The sequence below is a fragment of the Hippocampus bargibanti genome, linkage group LG05, assembly GCF_051943395.1.
Source record: "Hippocampus bargibanti isolate YZ-2025 linkage group LG05, ASM5194339v1, whole genome shotgun sequence".
Lineage (NCBI taxonomy): Eukaryota > Metazoa > Chordata > Actinopteri > Syngnathiformes > Syngnathidae > Hippocampus > Hippocampus bargibanti.
Genome location: NC_142738.1, coordinates 1,540,491 through 1,567,500, shown reverse-complemented (window position 1 = coordinate 1,567,500; position 27,010 = coordinate 1,540,491). Strand labels below are relative to the sequence as shown.

Below are 27,010 nucleotides of genomic sequence, written 5' to 3'. Positions count from 1 at the left end.
CATTTTGCTGCGCTTGTTTGGCCTGAGAACGTTGTGTTGCACCAAAAAGAGCCAGAAGAGGGCGACCAAGCTCCATATAAGGAATTAATCAGCCTGTGGAAACGGGCTGATTAATTCCTCACAGGAGCTCGGTCGCCATTTTCTGCCTCTTTTTTGGTGATCCATTTCCCACCAATGTTGCCTAAAAATGGCACGGAATAAATTATTTAATCGATTGCAAACATGTATGCTTTCCTCTTCAGAACTATTTGAATCATATTCATAACTGGATGAGGAACAAGAAAGCATATTCTCCCAATCTGAAGCCATTGTTTTGATTCTAGAGCAAGGCGAGACGTCCTGAGGTGATGTCACGAACAAGGGGGCGGGACCTTCTGAAACTGGCCACTTCCGGTTTCAAATTGTAGTTTTTAGACACTTTAAGTCATTTTTATTGGTGTTTTGAATTTGACTAAAATATCATACTGCGTGTTTTGGGTATTTTAGATGCTATCAAACGTTTTTTTTTCTGATGTCAGTTAGGACACAAAAAAGTGGTGTCGGTTGTCCTTTAAACATGTCAAATGTGACTTGCGCCAACTATGCTCCTCCCCCTTGCTCTCTTTTGTAGCATTTTGGATTGCGTTTACGTATCGTATCTCTGGAATGAGTGCACCTATCCAGACATTTTTTTTTTCCTCTCCTGGAATTTCCAATCCAATTTTCCATAACCTTGAAGGGACAGCCTTCCAAAGCAGCAGGTCGAATCGCTACTTCCATAAACAAAGCAAAATCTCTCTCTCTTTCTCTGGCGCGGAGGTGCAGCGACCTTGAATGCACCCACTCCTCTCTTCGTGTCCATTTTGATTGCGTGCTGTTGACTTGTCTCATTGTGACACTTAATGAAGCAAGAGATAAGAGTAGCGGCGCCGTTTAACGCGGCAGTCGACTTGGCTCCAGTGCTTGCGGGCCGACCCAGTGGTCTGGGGGGGGGGGGGGGTGTCGGGTTACACCACTTGAAGAACAATGGGCCCCCACCGCTGTCTGAGTCAGCACTATTTGGCCGCTACTCGCCATCTTTTTCCCTCCAACCAGTCGAAGCGGCCAATGGGCGGCCTGGTATTGCGTACAGGGAGAAGTGCAAACGGGAGGAAGTCAAGCGGGGGTTGGGAGAGTTTCGCCAGGGCGGAAAATTTTACTATCAGTGCAGATGCGTGACATACAAACAAATCTGTCTACTGTGAATGGGGGGAGGGGTGACAGAACAGAAACACGCACACACACACACACACACACACGAAAGGGAGACGAAAGAGCTTGAAACAAAAAAAAAAAGTGAAAAAAAAGTGAAATGGATAGAAAACACAGTGAAATGTGCACTCGTTTCAACTTTATTGATAGTTCAAAGGCAGAGTGGAGACTGCAAGGTTAAAATATCCCATCAATCAGGCTACACAAATAACCCACACTAGCCATCAGTTCAATTTGAAGAGAACATGCAAGCAAGGGAACCAGCTATTAATGAAGTTTCTAGTGTGTCTGCCTGCATCTGTTGCAATATCACAACTTCTAAGATCTACAACCCAGAGCTCCTTGAGACAGAAGCTATCCATTGCATCAAGCCATCAACGACCATCACAAAGGTAAATAAAACCACTTTATTCTACAGTACAGTTTATTTCTTTAATTGCAATACCATAGCAGCACATTTATTATACACAAAATAAGGTATAGTGTGTAGTTTTAAGTCTTATTTACTTGAAAATTGTTTTATGGGGACCTGGGAACGGATTATTCACATTTTAATGGTTTCCTATGGGAAATTAATGTTTGGGATACACACTTTTTTCCTTACACTTTTTGGGAACCAATTAAGTTCGTAAGGCACTCCGCACGCTTCCTCCTGACACTCAAATCATAACGTCCTCTTTCCTGCAGCTCCGACTGGTTTCCTGCTACCTAGTTTATGTGCCTGTCTCTCTCTGTGTGTGTATTCATTGTGTGTGTGTGTGCGCCCGTCTGTCTGTCTCTCTGCCTGTCTCCAACACTCATTATTAGTTGATGGTTAGCTCGCTGTGGAGCCAGCTGGATTCCTGGACTGCTCTATCCTAATTATTTGTAACTTTAAATCACCCTGCGCCCCTCACACACACACACACACACACACACACACACACACACACACACACACACATTCCTGTTTCAATGGTTTTGTGAGGTCCGGATAACTTCAGATAAGGAGTGAGGACCACCGTTGCTGATAAATTTAGAGAATAACTAGTTACATTTGAAGACTAAATGTCACCCCGTTTCCCACTTCAACTTCTTTAAAAACAAAGAAATAAAAAGTGGGCAGTTGAAACTGAAATAACAGCAAAAAATAGGTTTCTGAATGGGTACATTCAAAGTCCTCACCCCTGTAGTGAATTTGGTGAAAATATCGTTTAATTTTTGTGGTATGAACGTTTTCCTTCCATTAAACACACACACATAAACACTCACACAGTGAGTAAAAAGTGTGTGTATACAAGTGAAATGAACACACCCAAAAATCATTTTGGGTGAATTTGTGAGGACCTCTCTGAAACTTTAACAGATGCATATATAGACCCCCGAAAAGCCTTTAGAATGAAAAACTTTTGAGGACCGCCCAAAAGGTCCTCACTTGCCAAAAATGTCCTCACTACGTAGGGTATCAAATGTTAGTGGTCCTCACAAGACTAGTCATACAAACACACAGGTTGTCAACAGCCTCCTAAATGAGCACCATAAAGCAGAGAGAGGGGGGCTTGCTCCAGATTCACCCCCCCCCCTTCCTCCCTCCCCCAAAACCCCTTACTCCACCCTGAGGGGCTGCTGTTGCCTCACCCCAGCAAAGAATTTGCTGTTCAAACTTTGGACATTTATGGTTAGGTGATACGAAGGGTAAAGTTCAGAGGTCAGGTCCAACGCACGGATGCTGTCGGTAGGTAGGTTCATACCTGTCAACCTTCACGGCTCCATGCCCTTACAAACTGTCATATTTCCCCTTACAAAATATAAAATAATCGTACACCATATATTTTTTTCTGACGTGTAGTTTAAAGGACAACCGACGTCACTTTTTAGTTTTTTAACTGACACCAGAAAAACGTTTTATAGCCTCTAAAATACCCAAAACACGCAGTATTCAAATCCAAAACACCAATAAAAACGACTTAAAGTGTCCAAAATCTGCAAAAAATGGAGCTGCGAATTGGGCATTTTCAGAAAGTCCCGCCCCCAGTTCGTGACGTCACGCGAAGACGTCTTGCATTGCTGGACAACCAAACAATGGCTTCAGATTCGGAGAATATGCTTTCTTGTTACTCATCCATTTATGAATATGATTCAAATAGTTCTGAAGAGGAAAGCATACATGTTTGCAATCCATTAAATAATTTATTCCGTTCCATTTTGAGACAACATTGGGGGGAAATGGATCACCAAAAAACAGACAGAAAATGGCGACCGAGCTCCTGTGAGGAATTAATCAGCCCGTTTCCACAGGCTGATAAATTCCTTAGATTGGGGCTTGGTCGCCCTCTTCTGGCGGCTTTTGGGTGCAACACGAGGTTTTCAGACCAAACAAGTACAGCAAAATACATTGACATGATGGAAGGACTGCTACAATGTCTTTTTTTTCGGTCAGGGGCGTTCCTTTAGTGACGTCGCGTACGGACTCGTCACCAACTCAAAAACAAGACTTCGAATATTCAGCGCGAGTCTTAAAACGTAAAATATAGCAAAAAACGAATAAATAAAATATAGGTAACAAAAAATGAATAAATAAAATGTGCATAGCATAAAAATGAATACATAAAATATACGTAACATAAATATCAATAAATTAATAAAGAAATAAACTCATAAATAAAATGTGTGTAGCATGGCAATAAATAAATAATTCAAGAAACAAATAAATACATAAATAAAAAGCTACATAAATAATGAAATGAATAAATAAATATTTCAAGAAATGAATAAATCAAATTAAAAAAAATAATAATATATGTAGTTATTTAATTATGTATATATTTAAAATTTTGTTTATTTATACATATTTTTTTAATTTTCAAATTTGCATTGAGGGTTTTATTCCTTATGTGCTTGTGTTGCAAATGAACGTCAACCACCTGTCACAACTTGAAACCTCCGTCCCCATATCGCACGTTTGTGTGGAGTGTGTGTGTGTGTGTGTGTGTGTGTGTGTGTGTGTGTGTGTGTGTGTGTGTGTGTGTGTGTGTTTAGGATGCCCCACTTGTTTCACCTCCCCCAGGATGCTCAGCTGTGTGGATACAATGCACCAAGCGGTAATTGAAAGGCGGAGCGACAGTAAAGCGCGACTCCGGACGCTTGTTTGCGGGATGTTTTCCAGTGCGCATGCGTGCGCACTGGAGTTGACAAAGCCTTTTGATTTTGACGCCTGCGCGTTTGGTCCCCGTGTGCAGTAATGTTTCAGCAACAGCTGTGAAAATGAGACATTCCTTTCCTAGCACACAACACATCACAAAGCGACATGGCGGCGCTTGTGTCATAAGAGTGGTCACAGAATCACGCGACGCACTCCAAATGCTTTTTTATTAATTTTTTTTATCCCAAGCAAAACCGCAGGATTTTAATCAAACGTGTTCCTGGTTTCTTTTTTTTTTTTTTGACAGATTTCACTGTGTTTACTATTTTGTTTTTGTTTTTATACACGCACGCCTGAAAGTCACGAGAGCAACAAGAAACGTTCTTATCAGGATACATGGATAAGATAAGATAAATGGATACATGGATAAATAAAGGGATTAATGGAAAAATAAATTGATTTTTAAAAAGGATTAAAAATTGATAACAAATCAATTAAAAATGGATTTTACAAATACCTTAAAAATGGATAAATACATGGATACATACATGGATAAATAAACAAACAAATAGCTAAATAAATAGATAAATGCATAAATTAATGGAAAAATAAATGAATCAAAAAATTGATACAAACTGAATTAATAAATTTATTTTAAGAAATATAAAAAATGGATACAAAATTATAAATAAATAGACACACATTCAATAAAAAATGATCTCCTTTGATCACAATTAGCCATTTATTTGTTTTCATCCAAATCAGTCCATGAATTTGTTTGTGTTAATTTGTTAAATTATTTATACACCCCTTTTTCGCAGAGAATCCCAAAGTGCTAATCCACTGTAACGCCTCTGATCCGCCGTGTCAATGAGGCTCCAGAGAAAAGCCGCGCTAAGTCTGCGACATCCCGTTCAATTTTAAGCCCGCTACTATCTGGCCGTTTGTCACGTCGCGCACGACGACGGTCAGGATTGTTACCCTTGCTGCGTAAATGGAAGAACTGAAGTGGATAGATAACACTCGGCACAATGGCGGCCCACAAGCCACACACGCAACGCAAGGCTAGCCGCCTCTCGCAAAAAAAAAAAAAAAAAAAAAACACACACACACACACAAAAAAAAAGGCAACCCACACACAAACGTGGGTGGTCTCACCACTGCCGACAAGGGGTTCTTGATAGTCCTGTTTGGAGGCATCGACCGCTAAACCACATCCAAGCGCGCACGCGCGCGCACAAACAAGCACACAAAGCCATGCTAACAACGGCGAGACGCAGTCATGTGGTCGCTTGGCGTCTTATTATACCAGGCTGATGAGATTATGGCGCTTTTCAGATGCTTTCAGGGCTCGACGCGTGTGTTTGCGTGTCGGCTTTTGTTCAATCGCGCCTGTTTACTGAGCGTAAAACTGACTCTAAATCAAAAGTGCTAAGTGTTAGCATGTATTGCCGTGCTACATTAAATGTGAAATGTAAGATTTTATAGTTGGTACAACACATCACAACTTTGCTCTAAAATGATCAGTTAACAACCAAAACGTCACTCAGTTGAACGGAGACTTCCGCCGAGAACTGGAGATGCTATTGCTAACATCCCTTTTGAATATTTTTTTGTCGAACATGAAGAATCTGTCTTTGTGTGTCTGTTTATGTTGAATAGCGTCTGGCAAAACAAAACACCACCATTGTTACGTCTGTGGAAGCTCTCAATCGTACAGGAGTGATCCATCGATGAAAAGGTTTCTTCAGCCGTCATCTGTACTTCTTTGAAGGTGTCGGACGTTTCGCTTCTTATCCAAGAAGCTTCGTCAGCAAACTAAAGTCTTACTGGTAGTATATATATATATCCCTACCGTCCAGACATGGCGGTGCCGGACTATGCGATGATAGTTCCCTGCTCTCAGGTTGGGGGGAGCAGAGGACTACTCCCTGCAGCGCCACAGATTGTTCCTATTGTTCTGACTAACGACTGGCCTGATTGCCCCACTTCCACCGGTATCACCTCATCAGTATTACTAATCCTATTTTGCCTAAGCAGGCTGTTGTACGAACTATCCAAATTGAACCTCACCCCACCATATCGGTTGAAAGAAGGATTTTGCTGTTTTATGAAAATCGCTTCTTTTACTCCCCTTTCAAACCATCTATGTTCTTTCGCTAAGATTTTAACCTCTTATCTAAGATTTTAACCTCTTATATAACCCAAGCATGTGTTGGGCGACGTAGCTCATCTGTTAGCAGGGAGAGTGATTTTTCAAGAGTGTGTATGCGTGGGAAACCGTGCGTATTTGGGTCAGGAGAACGACACAGTAATAAAAATCGATAATACGAATTATAAAATGATTAAAATGACACTAAAAGTTATAAGATATATAAATGAACTGTCAACATTTTGGGGTATAACAGTATTTAATAGAAAATGTTGCTTAAAAACAACAGGTTGACATTGTATACTATCCTGTTGTATAAACCTCGCGTCGGCTATTTTGAATGCTTTTCGATTTACGACCGTTTGACTTACGACCGTTTTGGTAACTCTGGTGTTACCTGGGGTTCATAGGTTTGATTCGCATATTTGTATATATATATTATATTATTATTTATATATTATGTCTATCTATCTGTCTGTCTGTCTGTCTGTCTGTCTGTCTGTCTGTCTGTCTGTCTATCTATCTATCTATCTATCTATCTATCTATCTATCTATCTATCTATCTATCTATCTATCTATCTATCTATCTATCCATCTATCCATCTATCCATCTATCCATCTATCCATCTATCCATCCATCCATCTATCCATCTATCCATCCATCCATCCATCCATCCATCCATCCATCCATCCATCCATCCATCCATCCATCCATCCATCTATCTATCTATCTATCTATCTATCTATCTATCTATCTATCTATCTATCTATCTATCTATCTATCTATCTATCTATCTATCTATCTATCTATCCATCTATCCATCTATCCATCTATCCATCTATCCATCTATCCATCCATCCATCTATCCATCCATCCATCCATCCATCCATCCATCCATCCATCCATCCATCCATCCATCTATCTATCTATCTATCTATCTATCTATCTATCTATCTATCTATCTATCTATCTATCTATCTATCTATCTATCTATCTATCTATCTATCTATGTATGTATGAGTGGCCAAAGGCGTTTTGTGTTGGATATGGATCAAACCGAACAGGATTCTTTGTTCCATCGGTACGTTCGTATCCCATGGCAGTGTAGTATACCTTGCAGGGGCGTTTGCTTCCTTCCGCCCTGCGCCCAATCTGGTTTCTATTGTCTGGTCGCCCGTAGCGACAGGTGCAATTGTTTCGGCGCAGACAGTTGCCGTGTTGGCACACTTCGGAGGGATTGCCTGTCCGCAAATCCATGTTTTTTGAGATACAGTGATACCTCGGTTTACGAACCCCTTGGCTTACGAACTTTTCGGTTCACGAACGTTACATTTATGAAAATTTTACCTCGGCATACAAACTATGTTTCAGGATACACACGGATCTGCCACAATGTGTGATGTGTCGTTTGCGAACGAGCCCGTTCTCCTAACAGGAAAATGGCAGCCGGCTTGTTTTGGTCCTGTATTCCCAACCCCCAGTCGTCGGTTAAAGCCATGTGATTGGTCAAGAACGCAGCAGTGAGGGGGGGGTGGGGGGTTTACAGACAGAGAGTGAAGCTATTCTCCAAAAAAGAAAATGGCTTCCGACATTTTTTTTTGTGTTCTATTCCCCGCCCCCACTCTTCGGTTAAAGCCACGTGATTGGTCAAGAACGCAGCAATGATGGGAGGTGATTTCAACATTAAAGAGACAGGCAGACGACAGAGTGACAAAATGAATAGAAAACAGTGAAATTTTGACTCGTTTCAACTTTGATAGTTCAAAGGCAAAGTGTAGACTGCAAGGTTAAAATTCCCATCAATCAGGCTCCACAAATAACCCGCACTAGCTATCAGTTCAACTTGAAATGAAAAGACAAGCAAGGAAACCAGCTGTTAATGATGTTTTTAGGATGTCTGCTTGCATCTGTTGCCGTCATCTCAAAACATCTTTCCCCATTGGAATAACTGGAAATCCTATTAATCCGTTCCACCCCCCAAAAAAGCATCTTAACTTATTCACTGCTATTCATGAATATCTTAGAAAATTGAAAATATGATTTAGAGCGCCATTCCTAAATTAGTTCGGGTTTTTTTTTTCTTTATTTTGCCGATAAAGCGCTGGCTTTAGGGGCCAGCGTTTCCTATTTTTCCATGTTAGCGCTTTGTCAGCTGTTGTTAAGGCGCTATATAAATCAATATACATTGTATTGTCTTTTGGACAGCCACCCTCATTTCAAGCTAGCCACACAGCTAATAGACAACATATATTAGATAGCTGGCTGGATGGATAATAATAATAAGAATATTAATAAGAATATTAATAATCATATTCATAGTCATAATACACGTTTTTTTCTGTGGGTGAGCAGCGACAGCCACAAGCGCCAGCATTCACTCAACCCGGAATTAAATCAAATACATCAAAAACTAGCTAACTAATAGCTAGCTAATAGATAGCTAACCTGATAGCCAGATAGCTACATAGCTAGCCAATATATAATAATAATAATAATAATACATTTCATTTATAAGCGCCTTTCCAAATTCTCAAGGTCACTTGACAGTCACAGAATAAGTTTGTTTGTGGGTGAGCAGTGGCAGTTACACGCGTCAGCGTTCACTCAACCCTTAAGTAACTCAAATTGATAGAAAACTAGCTAGCTAGTTAATAGATAGCTCATTAGCTAGATAGCCAATAGCTAGATAGATAGCTCGATAGCTAGCTGGCCATCTAGATAGCAAATAGAGAGATGGCTAGCTAGTTAACTGGCTAGCTAGATAAATAGATGTATAGCTAGCTAGTTAGCCAGACAGCTAATAGACAGCATTTTATTACTATTTGACAAGTGTCTGAGTTGCGGAATCCGTTTTCTGACAACCAAAGCGAAATTTTTGTCACGGAAACAATATGATTTTCCTGTTTTTTTTTTTTTTTTGATGTGATTAGTCTGGGAATCAAAGAGGACGTGGGAAGTGTTTTGCTGTTTTTTTTTTTTTTTTAATGAAGCCAGTTTAATGTATAAGGCCCCTTGACCTTGATGCATTTACGTGCCTGGTTGACGTATTTGTGCAAGGAACAAGCTACGCAGTGTTTAAACGTCCGCCCCGGGAGAATCTAAACAGTGGGCCAGTGAAATGGATTTGCAAATGTGGGGGTTAAACACGCGACCTTTGGGCATAAAGGCTTCTGTCATTGGCTCTCATTGGAGGCGGCACATGATTGCGTACATACACACACACACACACACACACACACACACACACACACACACGCACAACGATCCCTGTTCAAATACAGTGATACCTCAATTTACGAACCCCTTGGCTTACGAACTTTTTGGTTTACGAACGTTAAATTTCTGACCATTTTACCTTGGCATACGAACTATTTTTCGGGATACACACGGAGCGCCACAATGTTCGCGAACGAGCCTGTTATAACAAGAAAATGGCAACCGACTGTTTTTGTCCTCTATTCCCCGCCCCGTCTTTGGTAAAAACCACGTGATTGGTCTGGAACGCAGCAGTGAGGGGAGGTGGTTTCAACATGAAAGAGACTGGCAGACGACAGAGAGAGAATGAGAAAATGGATAGAAAACAGTGAAATTTGGACTCGTTTCAACTAGTTCAACAAAGCAGAGTGTAGACTGCAAGGTTAAAATCCCCGTCAATCACGCTCCACAAATAACCCGCACAAGCCATCTGTACACTTGACTTCACAAAAAGCTATCAACCCAGCTAAACAGAACACAATTGATGAGGAACTAGATAAAATTATCGCAGGGAAAGAACCTATAAGGGATCATTCCTCAAGATGGTGAAAGAAGAAGGCTGCGTTCCTCATCACGTGTTTAATGCTGATGAAAGCGGCCACTCCATTGCATCAAGCCATCAACGACCCTCACAAAGGTCAATAAAACGACTTTATTATAAAGTCCAATTTATTTATTTAATTATAATACCATAGCACATACATAAAATAAGGTCTATTTTGTGGAGTTTTAAGGTTTAGAAAATTAGAATTAGAAATTAGAATTAGAAAATTACATTTTATGGAGACCTTGGAACGGATTATTCTCATTTTAATGGTTTCCTATGTGAAATTAATTTTTGGGATCCCCAAACAAGGCGCTTGAATGTCAAACACTCGTCGAAGCTTTGAAGCTCAAAAAAGAGAAATCCCTCACCGAGGCGGCTCGACTCGTCACACTCGCAAACATCGCACGTGTCTGTGGACAACGGGATTATCGGTTCGGGATGAAAGGTCAGGCGCAGGCAGGCGACCGGGATTAACTCATTCACTGCCAGATGATGTGAAAAAATGTGTCCACTCCAGTGCCAGGGTTTTTGTCATTGTCACTTGAATTCTAGGAACCACAGAATAATGAGTTTTAGGACTACATAAACATTCAATGCAGCGTTAGCAACTTTAGACTCTCTTTTTTCATCTGAAAAAAATAGTTAATTCCTAAATTATATGGGTCTGGAGTTATATGACTTTCAAATGGGGGCGGATGTACAAAATACAATATATACATATTGATTTACAGTATACAGTGATACCTTGGCTTACGAACTTAATTGGGTCCCAGAAAGTGTGTGTAAGGTGAAAGGCGTGTATTCCAAACATTAATTTCCCATACGAAACCATTAAAATGAGAATAATCCGTTCCCAGGTCCCCATAAAACAATTTTCTACTACATAAGCCTTAAAACTATGCAAAATATACCTTATTTTACATATAATAAACATGCTGTTGTATTGGAATTAAATAAATAACCTGTACTGTGTAATCAAGTCATTTTTACTTCCCTTTGTGATGGTCGTTGATGTAATAGCCCCTTGATGATATGATATCCGAGTGAAGTTTCCGTGCTTTCTTGGTGATAATACCCTCACTAACAATGTCCCCTGCTAGCTGCTTTTCATTAATTCAAATCAATATAAGTTGTTCAACCTCTTCTCTTGAATGAGACCGTTGCTTAGACAACACAGAAACAACCTTAGCCACACGTAGCAATGGTCGACTTAGCATAACTGGTACTGGGATGCTAAGTCACACAAACGCACACCTCGTTCGCGTTTCTCGATGATTTCTGTCTTCTGCTAAAGCGTAATTTTCTTTTGTGTCCTCTTAACACTAGCCTGTGGTGGGGTCTCTTTCGGTCCTGTAATAGTAAAAGTACTCCACTCAATAACAAACCACGTATGCACTCAAGGAAAGGGGTGATGAAAACTAGTCCGCCAGCCACCTCCGTGTGATTTGTTTTGTTTGCCGAAAACTAGTTCGTATGCCAAGATTATACTCTCGCGAATTTAATGTTCGTAAGGCGAAAAGTTCGTAAACTATAGCGTTCGTAAACTAAGGTATCACTGTATTCTGTGGGTCCTGGAATTGGAGTGACAATGACAAAAACCCTGGCACTGGAGTGGACACAAAGAGTGAAACTCAAGATGAGGTCAATTGTCACTCTCTCTCAGGAGATGTCCTTGCCCTAAACAGGAAGTCACACATTAGTTTGCCAAAATGGAAAGAAGGAAACCAGAGAGCGTGGGGGGAGATTATCGTCTCCATATCCGCGGGTACAATAGAACCCGTCTCCACTAAGTAAGGGATACGATACCAATGTACCTGCGTTGAATGGAAAGCTAAGTAGCCTAGCCGCTGTTCTTTCTTCACGTGGGATTGTAGTAAAAAAACAAGAACAACAGTGTCGCTTTCACCCGCGGGGTGACATCATCGGGCGGTGGAAGTTTCTCTTATGGTGGCGCATAGCCCCCCCCCCCCACTCCTCCCTCTCTGTTTGTTGTGGTTTCCATGGATTTTCTCATCATTTAACATTGACACTTTCATTTATAGGACAACCGACACCATTTGTTTGTTTCCTGACATCAGAAAAACGTTTTCTAGCATCTAAAATAGCCAAAACACGCAGGCTGATATTTTTAGTCAAATGTAAAACACTAATAAAATGACTTAAAGTGTCCCAAAACTGCCACAAAATGAGCTCGGAACTGGGCGGGCAGTTTCAGAAAGTCCCGCCCCCTTGTTCGTGACGTCATGCCAGGACACTCCTTCACAAACTGCCTTGATCCAGAATCAAAACAATGTCTTCAGAGAGTTCAGATTCGGAAAAAGAATTTCTTGTTACTCATCCAGTTATGAATATGATTCAAATAGTTCTGAAGAGGAAAGCATACATGTTTGCAATCGATTCTAGAAGTCCTTCCGTATCAATTGGAGCCATTTGGACTCCAATGTAGCGCCCAGAAAATGCACAAGATGGCGCACAAGCTCTGTTGGAAATGGGCTAATTTGTCCACTGGGAATTTGTGTCAACTTACACCTTCTTTATGCGTGCTACCGCAATTGGCTGCGACACACAACGATTCACTATCCCGTTATAAATGTCGTTTTCCTTCTAATTTCGTCATCAACACGGTGTTTTCAGATGAAAAAAAGTACCCAAAATGCATTGTGTGTCGCTTTCTCGGTCAGGGGCGTTACCTCCGTGACATCACTTATGACGTTGTCATCAACTCGAAAACAAGACTTCCTGAATATTCAGTGCAAGTCTTAAAAGTGATTGGTCAAGAACGCAGCAGTGTGGGGAGGTGGTTTAAACATTAAAGAGACAGGCAGACGACAGAGAGAGAGTGAGAAAATGGATAGAAAACAGTGAAAATTGGACTTGTTTCAACTTTGATAGTTCAAAGCAGAGTGTAGACTGCAAGGTTAAAATATCCCATCAATCAGGCTCCACAAATAACCCGCACAAGTCATCTGTACACTTGATGCAAAAAGCTATCAATCCAGCTAAACAGAAGACAATTGATGAGGAACTAGGTAAAATTATCGCAAAGAAAACCGACAAGGGATCATTCCTCAAGATGGTGAAAGAAGAAGGCTACGTTCCTCATCAAGTGTTTAATGCTGATGAAAGCGGCCACTCCATTCCATTAAGCCATCAACGACCCTCACAAAGGTCAATAAAACCAATTTATTATACTGTACAGTGTATTTCTTTAATTATAATACCATAGCACATTTATTCTACATAAAATAAGGTCTATTTTGTGTAGTTTTAAGGCTTAGAAAATTAGAAAGTAGAAAATTATGTTTTATGGGGACCTGGAAACGGATTATTCTCATTTTCAAGGTTTCCTATGGGAAATTAATTTTTGGGATACACACTTTTCGCCTTAAACACACTTTCTGGGAACCAATTAAGTTCGTAAGCTGAGGTATCACTGTACAAGCCAACACATGAAACGAGATGAGACGACTTGGTCAAAACAGGAAGAGAACATCTCTTGACCTGAGCATCCAGTGGCCCATACTGCCCCCTCACCCCCCCCCCCCCCCCCCAAAAAAAAAAAAAAAAATCTGCATCTAAGAAATAACATTTCTAATGTGATGCACGGCGCAAAATGTCTCAGGTTTAATATCAAGAGCAGCTGTATAGCCCGAAGCTCGACAAGAATAAACACATCCCGCTCTCCTGCGAGCCGCACGGAATTGAATCTCATCCAAGAAAGTGGAAGAAGGGGGGCGGGGGGGCAGCGAAAGAAAATGGCAGAAAGAACGAGAAAGATCAAGATAACAATCTTTATTTCAAGTTTATTTGAATTAGGAGCAGCACATTTTGTTTTCCCCAAGATGACATTCATCATGTCACCAAAAGACAAAATGTCCCCCGTCCCGTAATGGACTTTGATTCATAAATCAGACGCGCCATATATTTATAGTGCAACATATTTAGAGAGAGGGAAAGGTTGAGCCTTAAAGGACAACCGACGTCTCCGGACAAGTTGTGTCCATCATTTGTAAAATGGCTTCAAATGACTTCTTCTGAGCGTACTTGACAAAGATTCCACCGCAGATAGCTATATTTTACCTTTTAAGACTCGCGCTGAATATTCCGGAAGTCTTATTTTGGAGTACGTGACGAGTCCGTACGTGACGTCACTGAAGGAACGCCCCTGACCGAAAAAAAGGACACATTGTAGCAGTCCTTCCATCACGTCATTGTATTTTGTTGTACTTGTTTGGTTTGAAAACTTCGTGTTGCACTAAAAAGAGGGCGACAAAGCTCCGTGTAAGGAATTAATCAATTCCTTACACGGAGCTTTGTCGCCATTTTCTGCCTCTTTTGTAGTGCTACATTTCCCTCCCCTATTGCCTCAAAATTACACGCAATAAATTCTTTAATCGATTGCAAACTGGTATGCTTTCCTCTTCAGAACTATTTGAATCCTATTCATAACTGGATGAGTAACAAGAAAGCATCTTCTCTGAATCTGAAGCCATTATTTTGATTCTCCAGCAAGGCAAGACGTCTTGGGGTGATGCCACGAACAAGGGGGCGGGGCCTTCTGAAACCGGCCACTTCCGGTTTCATTTTGAAGTAGTTTTTGGACACTTTAAGTCAAATTTATTGGTGTTTTGCATTTGACTAAAAAGATGATACTGCGTGTTTTGGGTATTTTAGATGCTATAAAACGTTTTTCTGATGTCAGTTAGGACACAAAAAAGTGATGTCGGTTGTCCTTTAAGTCATTAAAAAAAAGACATTGTTTAATTTCAAAATTAATGGGTGGTAAAATACCACGGATTGCCAACCACGCCAATCCCTACCCACTTTCCCAGCGCAAGTTTTTTTTTGACGTTCCAGACCACCCATGCAAATGAAAACCGGGATATTAAAATACCCGATTGAACTACTTTCCGGTTGTAAAATTGACAACTGTCGACCACTCCCCCTTGCATCCCCAAAGTACTTAAAGTCAACAAATCCCAACTTCCCGCAACATACAACAATAATTATGCCTGAAGATTTCCATTCTAAAATGAGAAGCTGTCTGTCACTGTCTGTCGGCGTAAAATGCAGAAATCACAGCCAGAAAACTGAATGGAATCATTTCCTGTTTCGTTCTTCTTTTCGTTCAAATTGACACCGTCTCAAACGAAATCGGTGTGCTGCCACCAAGTGGCCGATGGCGGAATATGTATATATCTTGTGCGCTGTCGTAACTGGCGTGCCCCCCCCCCGCATACATTACATTTTTATTTGGATCAAAATATAGGTATGACTAACTTTATTGAACAAAAATAAATAAATTAATTAATAGATAAATCAATAAATAAATGAGCAAACAAATAAATAAATTTATAAATAAATAAAGTAACTAATTCATTAAAAATAAATAAATACACACAGAAATAAACAAATAAATAAACACATAGACAGACAGACAGAAAACTAGCTAGCTAGCTAGACAGCTGGCTAGATAGCTATCTGGCTAGCTGGTGAGATAGCTAACTAGCTACATACATACATGCATACATACACAGACAGATAACGAGCTAGCTAGACAGCTGGCTAGATAGCTAGCTGGCGAGATAGCTAACTAGCTAAATGAATAAATAAACACATTGATAAATTAATATTTAATAAATGGATGAATAAATGAACAAATAAATGGACAAATAAATAGATCAATAAATGCATCGATAAATGGATAAATGATAGGTTGATAAATTGATAGATGGTAAAATAAATTAATTAATAGGTCAATAGATAAATAAATAAATCCATACACACATAAATGAATAAATGATAATAAAGTGAATAAATAAATACATGCAACAACCCAAAAAAATGGAAATTACTCGCATACACATTGTAAAATGCTCATACGCCCCCCCCCCCCCCCTTGGAGTTGTACTTGTAATTGAAGCCTCCTGTCAGCAATTGCTGCATTTGTTTTTATAACCCAAATTCAGCAAATTATTTTAACTAGGGAAGTGATGTGAAGGAGGGGGGGCGGGCCAGAGGCCTACCTGCACCAACGACTTTCAAGCTACCGTTTTATTAGCCACTTGATAGAAAACAAATGTTTTGTTACTCGCGTAAGACGCCTTGACATGCTGTCGTCTCGGAAATCCAAATCGCATTTGCGTTCCCGTTACTTCAAACCCGCTAGCTAAAAACATGTTTTTTTAATCATAATAATAATACATTTCATTTATGAGCACCTTTCAAAACTCTCAAGGTCACTTTACAGTCACTGGATCAGTTTTTCTGTGATCTTCTGTCATCTTTCAGCCACACGCGCCAGCGTATAACTCAAATAAATAAAAAGCTAGCTAGCTAGCCATTAGATAGCTAATAGATAGCCAGCTAACCATCTAGCTAGCTAAGAGATAGCATGCCAGCTGGATAGCCAGCTAACTAGCCTGCTAGCTAGTAGAGAGCTAGCTAGCTGGATAGATAGCTAACAGATAGCCAAGTACATAGTGCCCTTCTCCATCAGTTTTCTCAGCAAAACATGCTAACTATGTTAAAATGTGGCTAATTTCTTCATTGCTAATAAAAAATAAATGAAAAAAACGCCATGTGAAGCCTCTAATCTTTAGGTCGTCTGTCTAGAGCTAAGCTAACACGACGCATAACGTATTTTAGCATATTGTAGTTGATGCTAGCATATTGTAGCATATTTTCGCATATTTTAGCGTATATCGCGCAATGAAATGGCTAGACCGATAGATCGTCGACTATCAAGTCGCGTTTTGAGTTGTCAACTCCATGATTTTTCTTTACGTGGTCTGTCAAGAGCTAAGCTAACATGTTTGCATAGCATATTTTAGCATATTCCAGCATATTTTAGCATATTTTAGCTGATTGTATCATATTTTAGCATATGTTGCGCAATGAAATGGCAAGACCAATAGATCGTCGACTATCAAGTCGCGTTTTGAGTTGTCAACTCCATGATTTTTCTTTACGTGGTCTGTCAAGAGCTAAGCTAACATGTTTGCATAGCATATTTTAGCATATTCCAGCATATTTTAGCATATTTTAGCTGATTGTATCATATTTTAGCGTATGTTGCGCAATGAAATGGCAAGACCGATAGATCGTCGACTATCAAGTCGCATTTTGAGTTGTCAACTCCATGATTTTTCTTTACGTGGTCTGTCAAGAGCTAAGCTAACACGACGCATAGCGTATTTTAGCATATTTCAGCATAGTTTAGCATATTTTAGCTGATGCTAGCATATTGTATCATATTTTAGCATATTTTATCTGATTGTAGCATATTGTAGCATATTTTAGCGTATTTTAGCGTATATCGCGCAATGAAATGGCAAGACCGATAGATCGTCGACTATCAAGTCGCGTTTTGAGTTGTCAACTCCATGATTTTTCTTTGTTTGTCTGTCAAGAGCTAAGCTAACAGAATGCATAACATATTTTAGCACATCTTAGCTTATTTTAGCATATTTTAGCATATGTTAACATATATTAGTGTGTTTTAGCTTATTGTAACGTATTTTAGTGTATACCGCGCAACAAAAGGGAAAGACCGATAGATCGTTGACTATCTAGTCGCGTTTTGAGTTGTCAACTCCATCATGGATGCCAAGGAAGTCTTTGCTTTGACTGATTAATGAGGTTTTTTTGTCGCTTTTTTTGTGATCATGTGATGAAAAAAACGGGCGTGTCACTTAAAGCATCATTCTTGATGTGCTTTGTGGCAAATTTCCCTCTTAAAAGCCAAAAACAACCTCAAAGCAACCAAATTGCTCTTATGTGGGGGAGGGGGGGGGATGTCTGGAGGAACATGAAGGGCACGTTTAATGCTCCGGGGCAAAAAAAAAAAAAAAAACAGTTGTGGGGGGTGGGGGTCTTCCAATCTGGCTCCAGCGGCCTTACGGTTAGTCTGCAGACATTTGCGGCGCTCGGCGTGCGATGAGCGCCGCTATAATTTGGGGTTTCGTCAACACGCCGGCAAAAGGAAGCGCAATGGGCGTCCCGCCTGGCTGACTTCTCCACCCCCTTTCTTTCTTTTTTTTTCTTCTTCTTCTTCTTGGCTGATTTGATGCAATTTAGACGAGAAAAAAAACGTAAATACCTCAATAGACACCACACCAAAGTCCGCTTAGAAGTTGCAGACTTTCTTTGGATCTTCCAAGTGATGGACCCCCCCCCCCCCCCCCCCCCCCCCCCGCCTCTTCTCTTTCATGCCACTTTATTTGATTACAAGGGAGGGTCCCTTTTTTGAGGCATCAGAGGGAGTTTGGGACTTCCTAAAATCAACCCTACCCCCCGTACAACGTCTTTACCCATTGAAATAACTAGAAATGCTATTAATCCGTTCCAAACCAAAAAAAAAGCATTTTAATTCATTCACTGCCATTCATAAATGTATTCGGGAATTGAAAATATATATGTATTCGGGAAATGAATATATATATTAGCTATCTAGCTGGCTATATATTGGCTATCTAGCTGGCTCTTAGCTATCTATCTGGCTAGATATCTATCTGGCTAACTATTAGCTATATATTAGCTAGATTTTTATCTATTTGAGTTACTTCCTGGTTGAGTGAACGCTGCCGCATGTGGCTGCCGCTGCTCACCCACAGCATAACTGACTGTAAAGTGACTGTGACTGTAAAGTGACCTTGAGAGTTTTGAAAGGCGCTTAGAAATAAAATGTATTATTATTAATAGATAGTCATCTAGATAGCTAACTAGCTATACAGCTAATAGCTAGCTACCTATACAGCTAATAACTAGCTAGCTACCTATTCAGCTAATAGCTAGCTAGCTATACAGCTAATAGCTAGCTAGCCATGATATTTTAACCACCCCCGCTGGCATTGTTGTATCCATCGTAGCTCAGCAACATTTTTGGACCTCGATAACAATCTCCTGCTGTAGTATCGAGTCCCATTTCACCGGGGGGGCGGTGCTTAGGGGGTTGGTGAAGCGTGTAAAACCTCAATTTTCTCTCCGAAGACTCGCATGCTGCGTCTTGCTCACTACACTCGCCTTGGCCTTCGCCGAAAAGCGAGAGGTTAAGACTTGTGACTTCCTCCCACGTGTGCAGGTTCAACAACTGCCTTTTTTTGGGGGGGGGAGGTTGAGAAATGCGTCTTCTGGCGCCAAGGCTTGCCAAAATAAGATTTTTTTCCCTTCCCCCGCGCACATATCTGTCTGTCCTTGGCGCTCTTTCAGTATTTGAGATAACGCTGCCGTACAGTCTACCCACCCCATCCTCCTCTTTACACACACACACATTCCTGTTTCAAATGTTTTGTGAGGTCCGGATAACTCCAGATTAAGGAGTGAGGGCCACCGTTGGTGATAAGTTTAGAGAAGAACTAATGTTACATTTGAAGAATAAATGTCACCCCATTTCCCACTTGAAGTTCAGGTTCAAGTTCTTTAAAAACATAGAAATAAAAAGTGAACTTGAAACTGAAATAACAGCAGGAGTGAGGTTTCTGAATGGGTACATTCAAAGTCCTCACCGCTGTGGTGAATTTGGTTAAAATATTGTTTTACTTTTTTGTGGTATGAACTTTTTCCTCTCATTAACCACACACACACACACACACACACACACACACACACACACACACACACACACACACACACACACACACACACACACACACACACACACACACACACAAACACACACAGTGAGTAAAAAGTGTGTGTATCCAAGTGAAATGAAAATACACACCAAAAAAATCATTTGGGGTGAATTTGTGAGGACCTTCCTGAAACTTTAACAGGTGCATATATAGACCCTCTAGACACCTTTAGAATGAAAAACTTGTGAGGACCGGCCAAAAGGTCCTCACTTGTCTAAAATGTCCTCACTACAATGGTATAAAATGTTAGTGGTCCTCACAAGACTAGTCATACAAACACACACATGGAACACTGCTGCAACCGCGAACCCACCTGGTTATCAGCAGGTTGGCCTATTTCAACCCCGCCCCCACCAAAAAAAAAAAATCCTCCCGTATGTACGTATCAGGCGCAATTCACAGACTATTTAGTGTTTAACTCATTCACTGCCAGACGATGTGCAAAAATGTGTCCAATCCAATGCCAGGGTTTTTGTCATTGTCACTCAAATTCCAGGACCCGCAGTATACTGACTTTTAGGATGAAATAAGCATTTGAAACGGCGTAAAAAAACTTTAGACCCTCTTATTTCATCAGAAAAAAAGAGTTAAAACCTAAGTTATATGGGTCTGAAGTTATATGAGCTTGAAATGGGGGCAGATGTACAATACAACATTTAGCTTGTAGTAGACGTGCACATTCCACCATGACGTCCCTGATCCACTGCTGAAAAGGACGCTTTGATCCTCTCCTCTTTCATCTAGAACTGCTTCATGTCACAAAGAGGGTACAGCAAGTGCTGAAGAATGAATGACTCTGTGTCTTTGTGTTGTCATATTATTATTATTATTTGTTTTTTGACTCCTGTATTTTGTGTTTCTACTTCTTTCTTTCCTTTCCTCTTCCTTTCATAACTTTGCTGCTGTAAAATGTAAATTTCTCCACTGCGAGACGAATAAAGGTACATCCAATCCAATATTGATTTATAGAGCGCTTTGACAACAGCTGAAGCTGGAACAAAGCGCAAACATGGAAAAATAGTGTAAACGCTCTCTTCTTTCATCAGAAAATAAGAATTAATTCTTAAATGATATGCTTGTGGAGTTATATGAGCTTGAAATGGGGGCGGATGTACAAAATGCAATATATACATATTGATTTAAATAGCGCTTTAACGAGAGCTGAAGCTGGAACAAAAAGCACGAAAATAGGAAAAAGGAGAAATGCTGCCCTCTTACAGAAGTGAAAAAAAAAAAAACATTTCCAGAGGTCTGACCAGCGCTTTATCGACACCCAAGCATGAAAATAACAAATTCGGTAATTGGCGCTCCTGGTCATATTTTCAATACCTGAATGCATTCGTGAAGGGCAGTGAATGAGTTAAACAGTGGCTAACTCCCCTCTATACTACGCCCCAATTTTTTTTTTTTTTTTTTTTTTTTTGGGGGGGGGGGGGGTGTTCAGCTCATAAAACGAGGTCGAGTCACTTAAAGGTTTTCAAGCATCGTTAACAGTGTCACGACCCCCAAAAGAGAACCAGAACAAGTAACGGCAGTGTGTCGTCGGGTAACTGCTGAGTCAGCTGAACCCTGATGCGCAAATAAACACACTAAAAAAACAAAAAACAATAATTAAAGGACAACCGACACCTTCGGACAAGTTGCGTCCATAATTTGTAAAATGGCTTCAAATGACTTCTACTGAGCGCATTTGACAAAGATTCCACCGCATATTAAAGCTATATTTTATGTTTTAAGACTCTCACTGAATACTCATGAAGTCTTGTCACGTCAGGCGTCAACTCGAAAACGTCACTGAAGGAACGCCCCTGACCGAGAAAGTGACACACAATGCATTTTGGGTACTTTTTTTTCATCTGAAAACGCCATGTTGATGGCGAAATTAGAAGAAAAACGACACAAATAACGCCATGGTGAATCGTTGTGTGTCGCAGCCAATTGCGGTAACACGCATAAAGAAGGTGTAAGTTGACACAAATTCCCATTGGACAAATCAGCCCATTTCCAACGGAGCTTGTGCGCCATCTTGTGCATTTTCTGGGCGCTACATTGGAGTCCAGACAGCTCCAATTGATACGGAAGGACTTCTTTAATCAATTGCAAACATTTATGCTTTCCTCTTCAGAACTATTTGATAATAATAATAATAATAATAATAATAATAATAATCCATTTCATTTCTAAGCGCCTCTCAAAACTCTCAAGGTCACTTTACAGTCACAGGATTTTTCTGTGGGTGAGCAGTGGCAGCCACATGCACCAACGTTTACTCAACCTGGAATAACTCAAATAAATAAAAAGCTAGCTATCTAGCTAATATCTAGCTAGCTAGCTAGCTAATAGATAGCCAGCTGATAGATAGCCAGGTAACCACCTAGCTAGCTAATAGATAGCGAGCCAGCTGGATAGATAGCCAGCTAGGTAGCTAATACATAGCTAATAGATAGCTAGCTAACAGATATTGAAGCTGGATAGATAACTAATAGATAGCCAGCTAGACATCTAACAGATAGCCAGCGAGCTAATGTAAGCCGACCTGCAGAAACAAAATATTAAAACAAAAGAAAGTAATTAATTTGAATCGTATTCATAACTGGATGAGTAACAAGAAAGCATCTTCTCAGAATCTGAAGCCATTGTTTTGATTCTGGAGCAAGGCAGTTTGTGAAGGAGTATCCTGCCGTGATTTTGTGGCAGTTTTGGGACACTTGAATTCATTTTTATTGGTGTTTTGCATTTGACTAAAAATATCAGCCTGCGTGTTTTGGCTATTTTAGAGGCTATAAAACGTTTTTCTGATGTCAGTTAGGAAACAAAAAAAATGGTGTCGGTTGTCCTTTAACTGTGCAATTTTTTTATCCCCCCCCCCTTGGAAAAAGTCACATTTGGGCAGCGGCGGGTGGGCTGCCGACGCCGTGTCGTCTGCGGATTGTCAAACCTGCGTGCGGCCGACGCGCCGGCTGGGGGCCAAAAACCTCATTAAAGTCCGGCGGCTCGTTTTCAATGAAACGACGACTCCCGTCGGGTCTCGGGCGAGCGCGGTTGAAGGCGTTCATTTGTTCGCAATGAGAGATTTTTTGGGTTCCTATTGAGGTCAAAGGTCGTCGTTTTATTCCATTCGTATTTTCTGATGACTTTTTACGGTCGAGAGGAAATTGACCATCACAGAATTTCTTCCAGGCCCACACCCGCGACTCAAAAAGTCAAAAGTTTGTATCGCAAAATGTCTTTTCCCATTGAAATAATTGGAAACACTATTAATCCGTTCCAACCAAAGCAAAATTCAATGCATTTTAACTCATTCACTACCATTCCAAAATTTGTTCAGGTTAGAATTTCTTCCATGCCCACACCCGCAACTCAAAAAGTCAAAAGTTTGTATCTCAAAATGTCTTTCTCCATTGAAATAAGTGGAAACACTATTAATCCGTTCCAACCAAAGCAAAATAAAATGCATTTTAACTCATTCACTACCATTCACGGATTTATTCGGGAATTGAAAATATGACATCGAGCGGCGTTCACAAATTAGTTCAGGTTTGATTTTCTTCCATGCACACACCCGCGACTTTAAAAGTCAAACGTTTGTATCTCAAAATGTCTTTCTACATTGAAATAAGTGAAAACACTATTAATCTGTTCCAACCAAAGCAAAATAAAATGCCTTTTAACTCAGTCACTGCCATTCACAAATTTCTTCAGGAATTGAAAATATGACATCGAGCGCCATTCCCAAATTAGTTCGGGTTTTGTTTTTTCTTGTTGCGGTGCCGATAAAGCGCTGGCCATGTCCTCTGGCAATGTTTTTTCCTTCCACAAGGGGCAGCATTTGCCTTTTGTTCATGTTAGCGCTTTGTTCCAGCTTCAGCTGTTATTCAAGCGCTATATAAACCAATACAGTATGTATATATTGCATTGTATTTTGTACATCTGCCTCCATTTCAAGCTCATATAACTCCAGAACCATATTATGTAAGAATTAACTCTTATTTTCTTATTTAATCGTAAATAGGCTCCATTCTGTTCACATACAAAAATAAATTAATAAAAAAAAAATCAAAAATAGGCCTTGCGCGTGTCTGTCTGGACTACTTTGCGGGTGTTGGTCACTGGCAGGGAAGAGATGGTTGGGGGGGGGGGGGTTTCCAGGTCTACCGGGCTTTCTGGAAATAGCTCTGGCATTTGCGCCGTGTGTTTATACGGGACGACCGCATCTAAAAACGGAGGGTGGGCTGCCTCCCGGTCACATCACGAGCTCAAATTGAGGCTTGGCTATTCTTAGTAGAACCTTGCCTGTGTTCAGCCTTGAGTCAGTCTTTGTGTGTCGGTGTGTCATCAGAAAAGTGGTCCCCAGAAAACATGAAAACGTGTTTGTGTGTGTGTGTGTGTGTGTGTGTGTGTGTGTGTGTGTGTGTGTGTGTGTGTGTATAAAGTCAAACGGAGACAAGGGGAAGCCTGTGTCCGCCCCCTACCTATTAATTCTCTTTGAGAGTTGGGATGGGGAGTGGGAGGCACGGGGGGGGGGGGGGGGGGGGGGGGGTCTTCGGGCTCGCCACAGCTAAATTGGGCTGTTTGTATATCCAACCCTGGTACGGACTCGTGCAACATAAGTGTTGATTATGTGAGTGTGAATGTGAACTCAATCACTATCGATCTATCGATCTATCTATCTATCTATCTATCTATCTATCTATCTATCTATCTATCTATCTATCTGCGTCTGTCTGTCTGTCTGATTTCTAAACATGACCTGCCAACAAGATATGAAGCTGTCGTAGTCCCAGAACATGGAAAAAAAATTAAAAATAGTACAGTGATACCTTGGCTTACGAACTTAATTGGTTCCCAGACAAAGTGTGTATGCCAAAAATTAATTTCCCATAAGAAACCATTAAAATGAAAATAATCTGTTCCCAGGTCCCCTTAAACATAATTTTCTACTTTCTAACGTACGAACGACACATCTCTCATTGTGGCGCTCCGTATGTATCCCGAAAAATAGTTTGTATGGCAAGGTAAAATGTTCATAAATTTAACGTTCGTAAACCGAAAAGTTCGTAGGCCAAGGGGTTCGTAAACTGAGGTAACACTGTACACAGCTTTGTGGGGGGGGGGGCAAAGACCCCGGCCCGCGTTCCTTCCCCGTCGTACAAAATGTTCTGGGTCAGAGCAGTTGGCCTGGAGCCAAGCCTCCGGTTGAAGTCGGATTGCTGCCAAGATGAGAGCAATAATAACACGTGGCGTCCACGCTCGGATCAGGTGACAACTGTGTCAACTGCTTCAAATGAAGGCTGACCTATTTTTTCCTTTGTTGACACGACGACATTTTACAGCCCGAACAATATTTGACCAAAACCAGGTTTCTAATGTTAGTTTTTGACAATAACGAGCGTTTTAATGATTTTTTTTGGTAGTTAATTAATTTAAGCAACAAAAAAAAAAAACCACTGATGAACCATTCGGGAGCCAAAAGAGCCGGATCTTTTTAGTGAGCCGAGCCAAAAGAACCGGCTCTCTGAAAAGAGCCGCAATTCCCATCACTACAATGCCGGCGAGCAGCTGTCCAGGAAGACCAAAGACAAGTGCAGTGATAAAGGCCACACTGTACTTCAGCCTGATAAGTTGCGCTTTTTTTTTCTTTTTTACAAGCAGACGAAGCGGCTTTTTACTGTCTGCTAACTCAGCGCCAACAGATGTGTTTACGCTGCACCTTTATGAGCGCTCATTAACGAGCGTGTGCGTGCGCGGAAACAATGGAAGGTTCACACCGCCGACCGACTCTGAGGCGCAATGAAAAAAAAAGACAAAGAAAAAGTGTGTATCCCAAAAACTAATTTCCCATTGGAAACCATTAAAATAAGAATAATCCGTTCCCAGGTCCCCATAAAACAGAATTTTCTACTAAATAAGCCTTAAAACTACACAAAATATACCTTATTTTATGTAGAATAAATGTGCTATGGTATAATAATTCAAGAAATAAACTGTACTATATAATAAAGTCGTTTTATTTACCTTTGTGATGGTCGTTGATGGCTTGATGGAATGGAGTGACCGGTTTCATCAGCATTAAACACTTGATGAGTAACGTATCCTTTTGAACGATGAAAGTTGAAACGAGTCCTTTAAGGCTTAGAAAATTAGAAAGTAGACAATTATGTTTTATAGGGACCTGGGAACTGATTATTCTCATTTTAATGGTTTACTATGGGAAATTAATTTTTGGAATACATACTTTTCACCTTACACACGCTGTCTGGGAAACAATTAAGTTCGTAAGCCAATGTATCACTGTATTTGAATCATATTCATAACTGGATGAATAACCTGAAAGCATCTTATCTGAATCTGAATCTGAAGCCATTGTTTTGATTCTGGAGCAAGGCAGTTTGTGACCCATACTGATGTCACGAACAAGGGGGCGGGACTTTCTGAATCTGCCCAGTTTCCGAACTCATTTTGTGGCAGTTTTGGGACACTTGAATTCATTTTTATTGGTGTTTTGCATTTTATTAAAAACATCAGCCTGCGTGTTTTGGCTATTTTAGATGCTATAAAACGTTTTTCTGATGTTGGTTAGGAGACAAAAAAAAATGGTGTCGGTCATTGTATTTTAAGGGCAATTTCTTTTTTTTTCCCGGGAGAAGGCGGGTGACAGATTTAGCATGTATGAAACCTCTGAAAATCCAAATCATTTGAACCACAAACGCTTGTATGATATACGATAAGAAACATTGAAATGTAGTAACCCTGGCGGAGGGTCGGATTGGGCCCTCGGTTTGCAGTGTGTGTGTGTGTGTGTGTGTGTGTGTGTGTTTGTGTAGATGGATAAGTGCCAAAGAGTAGGAGGAGGAGAAGTGGACTTTTTGGGAAGGATTTAGGATATCAGTGTTTGCTTTGGCCCACTTCCAAAGGACCCCTGGGCTCCTCTCAGTGGTCTATAATAAGAAATGGAGATGAGCGGCGGTGTGAAAGTGACCCGAAAGGAGACGGACAGATTGCGCTTTACATTTTTTTAAGGGCTCGAGAATCATTATATCGGCCATGCTGGAAAAAGAAATCATCTTTA

At 40.5% G+C, this 27,010-nt stretch overlaps 1 long non-coding RNA gene across 1 annotated transcript in view; it reads right to left on the bottom strand.

Moving 5' to 3' along the window:
• LOC148897411 (uncharacterized) overlaps positions 1-5,648 on the bottom strand; it is a 12,148-nt gene extending 6,500 nt beyond the window's left edge. Inside the window, exon 1 of the long non-coding RNA XR_016115045.1 lies at positions 5,510-5,648. This is a non-coding gene — a long non-coding RNA (uncharacterized LOC148897411). The remainder of the gene's footprint in view (positions 1-5,509) is intronic.
• Positions 5,649-27,010: the final 21,362 nt, after the last annotated feature.